General features: G+C 39.6%; 1 pseudogene; it reads right to left on the reverse strand.

The window, feature by feature from the left end:
• Nucleotides 1-2,442: 2,442 nt before the first annotated feature.
• LOC147473076 (small nucleolar RNA R71) lies at nucleotides 2,443-2,536 on the reverse strand (annotated as a pseudogene).
• Nucleotides 2,537-10,288: the final 7,752 nt, after the last annotated feature.

Consider the following 10,288-nt stretch of genomic DNA (forward strand, 5'->3'; position numbering starts at 1 on the left):
CGTTCAGTTACGTATTGCTATATGCATTCGGTTTGAAATTGTATGTGCGAAATGTGCCACTTTAGCGAGATAAAGGAGCAAGGTCGGTTACTAAGGAGTTCATTGATTAAAGGCCAAGATTCAAGAGACAAAGCCTTTCTAAAGCCGGTCAGAAATTTGAAAAGTCGTGATGGGCAAAACACCAAAGTCGGCGGGAACTTCCGAGGCCATATCTTTGGACTTCCGGACACCGGAATGGGGCCTACCTTATGTCAAAACGACCGTCTGGGAAAGAGCTTTCCAATGGTCTGCCGTGATCAATCAGAGGAGTACAAGTGGACGAAAAGTCTGTTGAAGCCAACTGCGGTGAAGAGGCCTTTTTGGATGAAGAATTGGAGTTTTGGGCCCGATTCTCGGCCCAAAACATGGCTCAAGCCCATGCACGATTTTTTGGATCTGAAAGTATAAAACAAATGCTTAGCTCTTTGTTAATGGTACATAGTTAATGGTAGATAGGTTAGAGTAAAAGTAGCCATTAAAGTAGCTTCTAGATCTAGTTTTTATTTAATTATTTTTAATTAAGTTTAATTTCAATCAATTCTTGTTTTAGATTAAACTATTAGAATTATTACTCTTAATTAGTTTGATTAATAAAATAGCTGGTTGTTAAATTTCGATTCTTGTAATTACATTTGTGTTAGATCGATTCATTTATTACTTGTTATTGATTCTTAGTTATTAATTAGATTTTAATTATTGTTTAATTTAGATTAGTAAATTTCAATTCTTTATATCATGTTTAGTTTAAATTAATCGGAAATGATTACGTAATGATTTCGGCTAAACCTCCATTAGAGGGGTTGAGAAGCCCCTTGATGAAAGCTTGATTCGACTATCATTAGAGAAAAATTAAGTAATTTCCTTTCCACTCTAGAAGCGATTAGTTCACCATGAGAATGGGTTTAATCATTCACATGCTAGTTATGAATTGGTAGGAATGTCATGTGTAATTAGGGATTAGGGAAGAACCAATTGTCTTCATGGGCTTCAATTCGATTTCTGACGATATCTGCCGTTAATAGGATTAAGTCGAGTTAAGGTGGAATCAATCCCCTAACTCCTTATCATAGAATCAACGTAGCATTCCTTTAGTTGTCCTAATAGTTGACTAGTTTGCATCTTGTGGGTAGTTGCATCAGTAGTCTAGTTGCCTTTTCAAATCTCTCATTAGACCTTAAGTAGAGTAATTACACGTGATAACAAGCATCGAGGAAGGACTAGATGGAGCGAATCACTTTACTCCACTATATCTCATAGGATTGAGAGTAGAATCTTTGATAAAACATAGGCAGCATAAAATAGTTTTAGTTTAGTTTACGTTTTGAGTTCATCGCTCATTTTTAGGTAGACTATCAATTTTATCATTTATCAAAATGCCATTTGCCATCTTAGTTTCACTTCGTATTGTTTTTAGTAGTGTTAGTACTTTTCTTAAAGTCCCATTTCACCCACCCACCCTTGTTTGATTCATACCGTGGTTATCCGTTTCAGCCGTTGACAAAGTTGACAAATTTACACCTTTGTGACGGCGCTGTAAGGAGCGCACCCGTGTAGTTCTATAGATGCGGGTTTCTGGCGACCCTCACACCACCTAGCGACCAGCTTAAGTCGTTGAACAAGGAACAAGTCATCGAATAAGGCTATCTGCGGCTACCACTGCGCCCTCATCAAAATTTTCGGATTTCTCTGAGGTTTTGTTTGAACTTCGATTTTTAAGTTTTTCGGTGTTTAACTTGTTATTTACATGAACAGCGTAAACAAGATGCTATTCATAAGTGAAGCAAGGGCCGTAATCAGGTATTCCTTTCTTCCATACCTCGCATCTCTCGTTAGAGGTTTATACTAGTATATCGAATTGTTTGGAGTGTTGATGTGTTTAGCTAAGTTTGGTTTTTAGCCTTGTATGAGATTAAAGGTCTAGCCGAACAAAACACCGAGCGTAATTACACAACAACGTCAACAAACAAGTCTATCTAGTATACCACCCACTACACCTCTAGCTACTATTTCACACATCACGACCACACAATGCCCGACAAAGAAGAGACTCCTGTTTCGACTTCTATAAAGCCTTGGCGATAGCCCCAAATCTTGCATCGTTCTAGCGGACCCGATTGGGGATTTCGAATCCCCAAATATTTTAATTTGTTACTGCTTTTTTCATGGATTAGACCATGAAAAACCTTATCGATACACGCGTGGGATTAAACAAGTCCTAACAACATTCCACCATCCTACGGTTGGTGCGGAACAAATTAAACTCGGGTATTCCCTTTCACCTTAGCCCGATAAAGGCTGTCTTGGTTAACGCCCAAGCGCTTAATTACGTGGACTCGTGGGCTAAACTTGTTGTTTGTTTATGGAACATTTTACCCACCCTAAAGACGGATGAGATGCTTTCCAAGATTCATTTCTTTTTCGACAAAATCCTCATGAATCATTTTGAGGCTTGGAATCGTTTCACCGATCTCCTTATAGAGTGTCCACATCATAACTTAGCTTAAAGACACCGTTAGTTAAATTGCCTTTTCAAAGGACTTCTACACCACCATAAAGAAGTCCTAGACATTATGAATGGGGGTAGTTTCTTAAGCAAAGGAGCCCGGAGGCTTATAAATTTTTAGAGGATCAAACTAAAGCGAAATAACAACGGGGGTAGTGATGATATCCACCGCTCGCTAGTTCATCAAATCTGATTAAGGCGCGGTATGTTTGAAGTTAAACATGATTCGAGCTTAAAACTCTAATCGAATCACTCACTAAAAAGGTAGAGGCCATTTCTGTTCAACAAAAGCCTATCCCGTCATGAACGTAAATTCAAATCCATGTAGTTTATGTTGAGCCACGAGCATCCCGACTCCCCATCGGCCCTATTGCCTATGAACAGGCTTGTTCCATTAATAGTGAACCTAACGCCCTTGGAGACAAAATCCCAACTTTGGTTGGAGAAATAACCAACACGTCACACCTCCGTGGTACAATAATCAATATGTTAGGCCAACACAAAGTTTTAACCAAGCTCCACCCACGACAAAAGGACAGTGGTCGGGTAATTTTAATAATTATAACAAACAAGCGCCAAACCTCGATAAAGGTCAAGCACAAAGTCAAGGTATTTATAATAATTATAATGCTAATAGAGGTATCGTTCGGTAAATAATAACTATCAAAATCCACCCATAAATAATTCCGCGAAATAGTTCGGTCCACACCACCGCGTGACTACTACACCCACACAACCGGATCGTCTTGACACTTCTTCATACAAGTGAGCCAAAACTTTTCCAAACCATGGCTCAATCTAACTAACGACTTCTACAATCCGTTAATAATTTAACCCAACAGTTGGCTCAAGATAAAGCCCAACCCAAAGGTGTGTTTCAAGTCCACGAAATACCTAATCCTAAAACAACAAATACAGCCTTTGAGGGTAACCGATAATACTAGTAATGAATATGAAAATGTAGGTGAGCTAAAGGCCATCACCACTCCGGATTTCGTAGGAGTGGTTGATAACAAAGTAACTATGCCTATAGTTACCCCACCGATAGCCCCTACACCTGCTATTTTACTAGATAATGAAATAGAAACTGAAGAGCCTACCTTTGTAGAATTACCGGTTATAACACAAACCTAAAAAGAAAAGCCACGGTTAAACATCCAGGTGATACCATTGCTAAATATAAATAGAAACCACCGTTTCCACAAAAATTAGCCGTGTTAACTAGGGATACTAATTATGAGGAGATTAGGGACGTTTTCAAGAATCTAACTATAAACCTTCCTTTTCTCGAAGCTATTAAAAAGCAACCACACCATGCTAAGTTTCTTAAGGAATTGTGTACTACTAGGCGTAAGACCAATATACCAAACGACGCCTTTTTAACAGAACAATTCCCAACTCTATCTGAACATAATGGAATTGTTAAGTACAAGGACCCTGGTCGTCCTACTGTACAATGCACCTTAGGAGATTCTTATATGACGACCGCGTTATTAGACTTGGGGGCTAGTGTTAACTTACTCCCGTTTTATTTGTATAGACAAATAGGTCTAGATGAGATGCAACCCACTAAAATGACGTTGTAATTAGCTGATCGGTCTATTAAGTATCCTAAGGGAGTCGTCGAAAATGTTCTGGTAAAAGTTCAGGATTTTTACTATCCGGCTGATTTTGTCATCCTCGACACAGAAGTCGTTAACGACTCTGTTCCGATCATCTTAAGGCGTCCTTTCCTGGCAACCGCCAACGCTCATTAATTGCGCGATGGTTCAATGTCCATGTCTTTTGGCCATCTTGTCTTGTTGAAGTCAATGTTTTAAAACAAAGACACGCGGATTACCGATTCGTCTATGGATGGAGAGGTTAGCATGATCGAGAGCTTTGCTCGAGATTATTTCAACAACACATTCCCTGATAATCATATGCCCAAATTTCTTTCCTTCGGAAGTTCAGACTCCAACATTTCCATCCCTACACTAGTCGATACACATATTACGGATGAGGATGAGATAGACGACTTTCTCAAAGATGTAGAGGACTATCATAGTAACGAGGATATGGCCAATCTAGATGAGCAATTCGATGAGTTTCTTAGAGCAAGTGATAATTTACCTTATCAAGAACTACTTTCCACAACATCCACCTCGACTTCCCTCCTTCCACTCTTTCAAAGGAATCTCGAGTTTGCACTCGATCATTTTGTTTCTTCTGTCCTTCATAATTTTTTAAATCCACCTAGTAAACAAATACTTCAGAAGACAAAAGCGTTTGACACCTTCATTTTCGGACTTGAGGCAGTCCTACCTACACTATGAATGAAGTTTTGTGCTAAACCCACATCCTCATTTTTACATGCTATCCTTCTACAACTTATCCATATCCACTATATTCTCCACAACCATTCACTTTTCCACACTTATTTACTAGAACACCCACTCGTTCAAAAATGAAAAAGAAGGTGCATGCTAGGTTACGTAATATGGTGATCCGACTTCGCTTTCATTTCACTAGGTTGCATCATAGGAAATCTTGGTGCTTGATTGTGTTTGGATATGTTTTCTGTGATATTTATTTATGGTAATGATCCTCAACTATTTCGGTTGTTGATATATGATAAACTGCATGTTCATACATATGTTTAGATAAAGTCTCGAGTATCTGACTATAAACGACTCAACTTTTGTGTTGGTACATTTCCTTTCATTTCCATATATTGGTGAGTGCACCATTAAGGTAACCGGGCCCTCTCTACGGAGTGTGTGGCAGTAAGTACCGGATCCTAAGTCGACGTTTAACATAATTCACGTTTTCCACTCTTGCATGTTTTTCTCAGATTTTTTAGTCATGTTTCATGGGGTGAATTATGTCTTTCTTGTTTATTGTTTTTTTTAAAAGTATATATATATATATATATATATATATATATATATATATATATATATATATTAAAGAATAAACATAGTAATCTAGGAAGTCTCGGGAATCGACTTAAAAAGACCTTTATTAAAACAAATTTTCTAAGCTTCACAGAAAAAAAAAAAAAAAAAATTTGTTTGGGGGTGGGGTGTTCGTGTTTCCGTACTAGAATGTTTATGTCCCATTACAGTTGCTTAGGCCATTTAATTGTATTACGATCCGGGTTGACATAATCTTGAATTTAGAGTTCAGTCGTTCGCATAACGTACGTTATGCACGCACTTCGAGGTATTTTCCACAATCTTATATGTCATCCACGGTCGGAATAGAGTGTTTTATGGATCATTGGATTGGAAATTCTCTCCTGATCATTTCCATATCTCATTCGCAAAAATCGGACTGGTAACGAAGCGGCAATTTTGATTTGAAGTTTTGCGAAAAAATCAAAAAATTCACAAATTTCGAATTGGGCTTGGGCCCAACCCGCGTCCACCGACAGCGCACCCGCGCCCTTACCTTTAACAGTCGCGTTCATCTTCTCCAAACCGCCATTAACGCCATTAACAAAGCTTCCAAAAACCTAAAAAAAAAAAAAAAAAATAAAAACAAAACCAAATTACCCACGCCCACAATCCAAGACCCAACCCAAATCGACTCCAACCGCACCGCCCACAACCTCCACCAATTTACATCAACAAAAACCACCGGAAATCAAAATAAAATAAAAAATTTTGGTGCTGCCGCGCCACCACACCACCACCACCATCGTTCCTTTTAGTGAGGTGTCCCTCATTGCTTCCCCTTACCTTCTACAAACCTCAAACCGTATTCAAACTTCCAATGGCTCAACAACGCCGAATTTTACCAGAGCAAGCTTTTACAGGCGACCATTTTGCGCCGTTTTACGGTGACGAAATGATCAGTCGAGACTGGAATAGCTTGTGGTACTCGACTGAAGCCTATTACCACGAAGACTTAGTCAGACGGTTCTACAATACGAGGGAGTTAGAAGGGACTAGGATTTTTGTTGTGGTGGCGAAGAGGAGGAAGGAAGTGACTACTGGGTTGTTGGCTGAGATTCTAGGCATTCCGCCTAGAATCCATCTGGATGTCACGTTACAGGAGTCCCAATATAATGGGGTAGAGCCATTGATGAACGTGACAGTTACAGAAGGGAACTACAATGCGAGATCGCATTGTGTTCGCCAGGCATCCCTAAGGACCAACCAGCTGGCTGCAGCTCAGTGGATTGGTCGGAACGTCCTGGGGAAGGAGAAGGTCAGCGACATCGGCCTGAACTGCCTCCACATCTTATGGATACTCCAGGAGCAGAAGTACCAGTTCTGTATCTTGGAGTTTTTACTTAGCATGATTAGGGGAGTAGGGAAGTCTGTTGCACCTCTCCCTGTGTTGATAACCAAGATCATGCTGAAGTTGAGAGCGACTCCAGCGCCTCGATAGGTCTTACATCACCCTACACCGAAACCCTCGCATCTATAAGGAGTGTGTCCAATGGGTTTGGAGGCTGCCTGAGGATAGAGAAGAAGACGAGGAGGATGGTGGAGATGAGAATGCCGAGGAGGATGGGGGAAACGAGAATGCCTCGGAGGATGAGGAGGATTTGACTTGTTTTGATGCGGATGCCTTGGAGAGGTGTTGGTCAGACGCAGAACGCATGGCTGTGATTCATCGTGGCATGCGTTCGCTCAACACTATCTGCGAAGACCTCCGGACTCGACAGGCAACTATCCATCATAACTTCGAGATCCGTACCCAGAGAGAGGATGAGAGGTGGGAACAGATGAGGGCCGAGCTAGAAGCTCAGCGCCAGTTCCGGGCTGACATGCTTGCACGATTCCCACCTCACGGGGATTCTCCTTCTGAGGACACACCATCGAGGCACGAGCGTCGTCGCCGAAGGACGGATGGTGCTGGCCCATCGGGAGCTCAGGAGCCATCTCCGGACCGTGTGCCCTCCGCTACCAGTACCGGAGTGATTAGGGATAGTATCGTTTGATGTTTCTATTTTTATTTGTAGTTTCATTATTGCCATTTATTTTAATGTAAGTTTTATTTCCGTAATTTGAATTTTGTAGTGAAATGTACTTCGAATGAAAATTTTAATATAATGCGGTTATTTTCATTATGCGTGGTTGTTTAATAGTGATCCCACCTTCCCAAATTGTTTGGGGGTGGTTTTATCTATTCCAGCATGATTTTTATATGACCCTCGTCTTAGAATTTATTGCGGAGTCAAGGTGAAAATATGGCCGTTTAGGCATATCTATGAATAAGTATCATGGTAGGATGAAATATCGATTAAATAGGTAGATTCTATCATAAATTCAACCTAAAAGATACTAGGTTTGTTTTAGAATCAAGAAAATGAGTTGTTTTTTTTTGGGTTTGGAAATTTTGGTATTTTCGAAACTGCCGTAAAACCTTTTGACAATTTTCCGATCCGTTTTAGCAACTTAAAACCTATATAAACTTCATACATTCTACACTCACAACTCACAATACACCTAACCTCCATCACTCGCGTTCACTCCCACGAATCCCACGTTTCGCGTCTCATTTTCCGAAGCCAAGAAGAACTCCGAAGCACTTTCCGCGCTCGCAATTTTTTCAGTTTTTGTCGAGCGCTTTTCGCCAAAGTGAGCGCGACCGGCTCAAACACTGGATTTCAATTCTTCTTGAGCCAAACACCGATTTTAATTCTAAGAGAGCGCACTACCGGCCTGACTTCCGTGGACCTGAAAAATTCCGGTTTTGCGGGTAGTTTCGGATCATTCGCGACCTATTCCAGAGCGTAATTTTGAGATGACATCTCCAACATTGATACCAGAACAGTCTTTCGAAGATTTGTTCCAAAGCACTACTTATGGTGCTTAGTTTTGCGAAGCGATCACATACGTTGGTTGGGAGCCGCTTATGGTAAGACCTGATGCACTTTATTCTCCAACACTAGCATCTTATTTTTATGATAACTGCATTTTCTTTGAAAGACCAGATGGAGAACAAGTGTTCTCCATCAACATTGATAATGAACCAATGGAAATTACCAGGTTCTTGCTAGCATTTGTTCTTGGACTTGCTATGCCCGCTGAAATACAAGACCCATGGTGCTATTGGGTAGATAATATATATGTCTACACTTATGAATTTTTGCATGAGTTGTATGGGGCGGGCATTTTCCGTATCGAGGACCAAGGGGACTATAACGTCACTTTTGGTAGCCTGTCCATGAACATAGGAACTGTTATGTTTTGGATAATGCTAAACATTTTAGGGGAATGGCATTTTTCTTCTGTGAATGATGCCACTTGCAGCGTTTTCCTTGCTTTAGCCATGGGACGTATGTGTCATGACCTTCCCCGAACCTTGATGTCTAGTTTAGCTCGATCCCATAGCATGAGGCATAAGTTCCTTCTTATGTCTGTTCTAGTTTCCCGTATTATGCTATGTTTCTTTCCTATTTTTTGTACACGTTTCACGGATTGGATTACGGTCGACACTGTACTACCCACTAATAGTATTATTCGATCCTTCCGTGCAATGACTTGGCAAGGGTGGAGGATACAACCTCATCAGGTTGCACCCTACACCCCCGGCCGACAAAGTGGCTCTTAATAGGTTAGCAATAATAGATGATAAATGGCGGGAAGCCTGGCAAATTATCATGGCATGGCAGGACCTTGAAAGGAACCTCACTTCTTTTTGGAAGAAGAGGATGAGAAAGATGATGAGTAATAACGGGGAGATAAGGTAAGTTTTCATTCTAGTTAGTGTCGCTTATGTCCCAAGCAATTTCATTCTTGTTAACCCCATAATGGGTAGAACTCATATAGAGTTCGTCGGTTTTATTTCCTATATTAGTATACGTTCTAACTTTGTTTTGCGGATGTTCCCGAATTTCAGACGTTTCAATGGTATTTTTTCCTACCCTTTTTATTTACAATACTTTGAGGACAAAGCATGCTTCTTGTTTGGGGGCATAGAAACACGTGTAATTAAGGCATCTGTTAGGATATAGATATGTATAATATGCATTTGTTTTCTAGTTAAAATTTCAAAAAAAATTCAAAAATATAAATAAATAAGTTATGCTATACACTTAGGAATAGTGGTATTGCTTTCTTTCTCTATGCTCTTAACAATCTAGAAGTCTCACGTAGATTTTGCATTAGAATAATTTTTAGAAACTTAGGTTAATATATAGGTAATAATCTTTGCATCTATCTATAAATATATTACATGAGTATCGATGATTGTTAGCGATGAAGTTTTCAAATCTAGGCTAGAGTACTTATTCTACAAATCCTGTGAGAATATAGCCTAAAGCCTTATATGAGCGAAACATTTGAGAAATGACACAAGGGAGAAGTAAATCCGGATAGAGAAATCACACGTCCACTTGCTTGATCACTATGCCATATCCTAAGCGAGAATTTAGGCCCTCTTTGGATCGATATAGTCAGAAATTCAAACCTATGAATTATTTTCCGCTAGTAAGCCCCTCGAGCCTTTCTTTAGCCTTTCATAAACCACAATTCCTTTACCCTGTTACAAAAACAAAACAAAATAAAAAATTCAACTTACCCAATCTAGAATAAGTCTGAGAATAGAATGAGTGAAGAAAGAAGAAGAGAAAAACCTGTGTAAACAAAAGTTAGTTAATTGCTTCAGAAAATAAAGAAAAGAAGTTTCCATCCAAAGAAAAGAAAAAGAAAAATAGAAATAAAATAGAAACTCCAAAAAAATAGAATAAAAAGGAGTCAAAAGCCAAAGAAAAAAAAAAAAAAAATATGGCTAAGGATGGAAACAAAG

Source organism: Coptis chinensis, unplaced genomic scaffold, assembly GCF_015680905.1.
Source record: "Coptis chinensis isolate HL-2020 unplaced genomic scaffold, ASM1568090v1 utg4890_pilon_pilon, whole genome shotgun sequence".
Lineage (NCBI taxonomy): Eukaryota > Viridiplantae > Streptophyta > Magnoliopsida > Ranunculales > Ranunculaceae > Coptis > Coptis chinensis.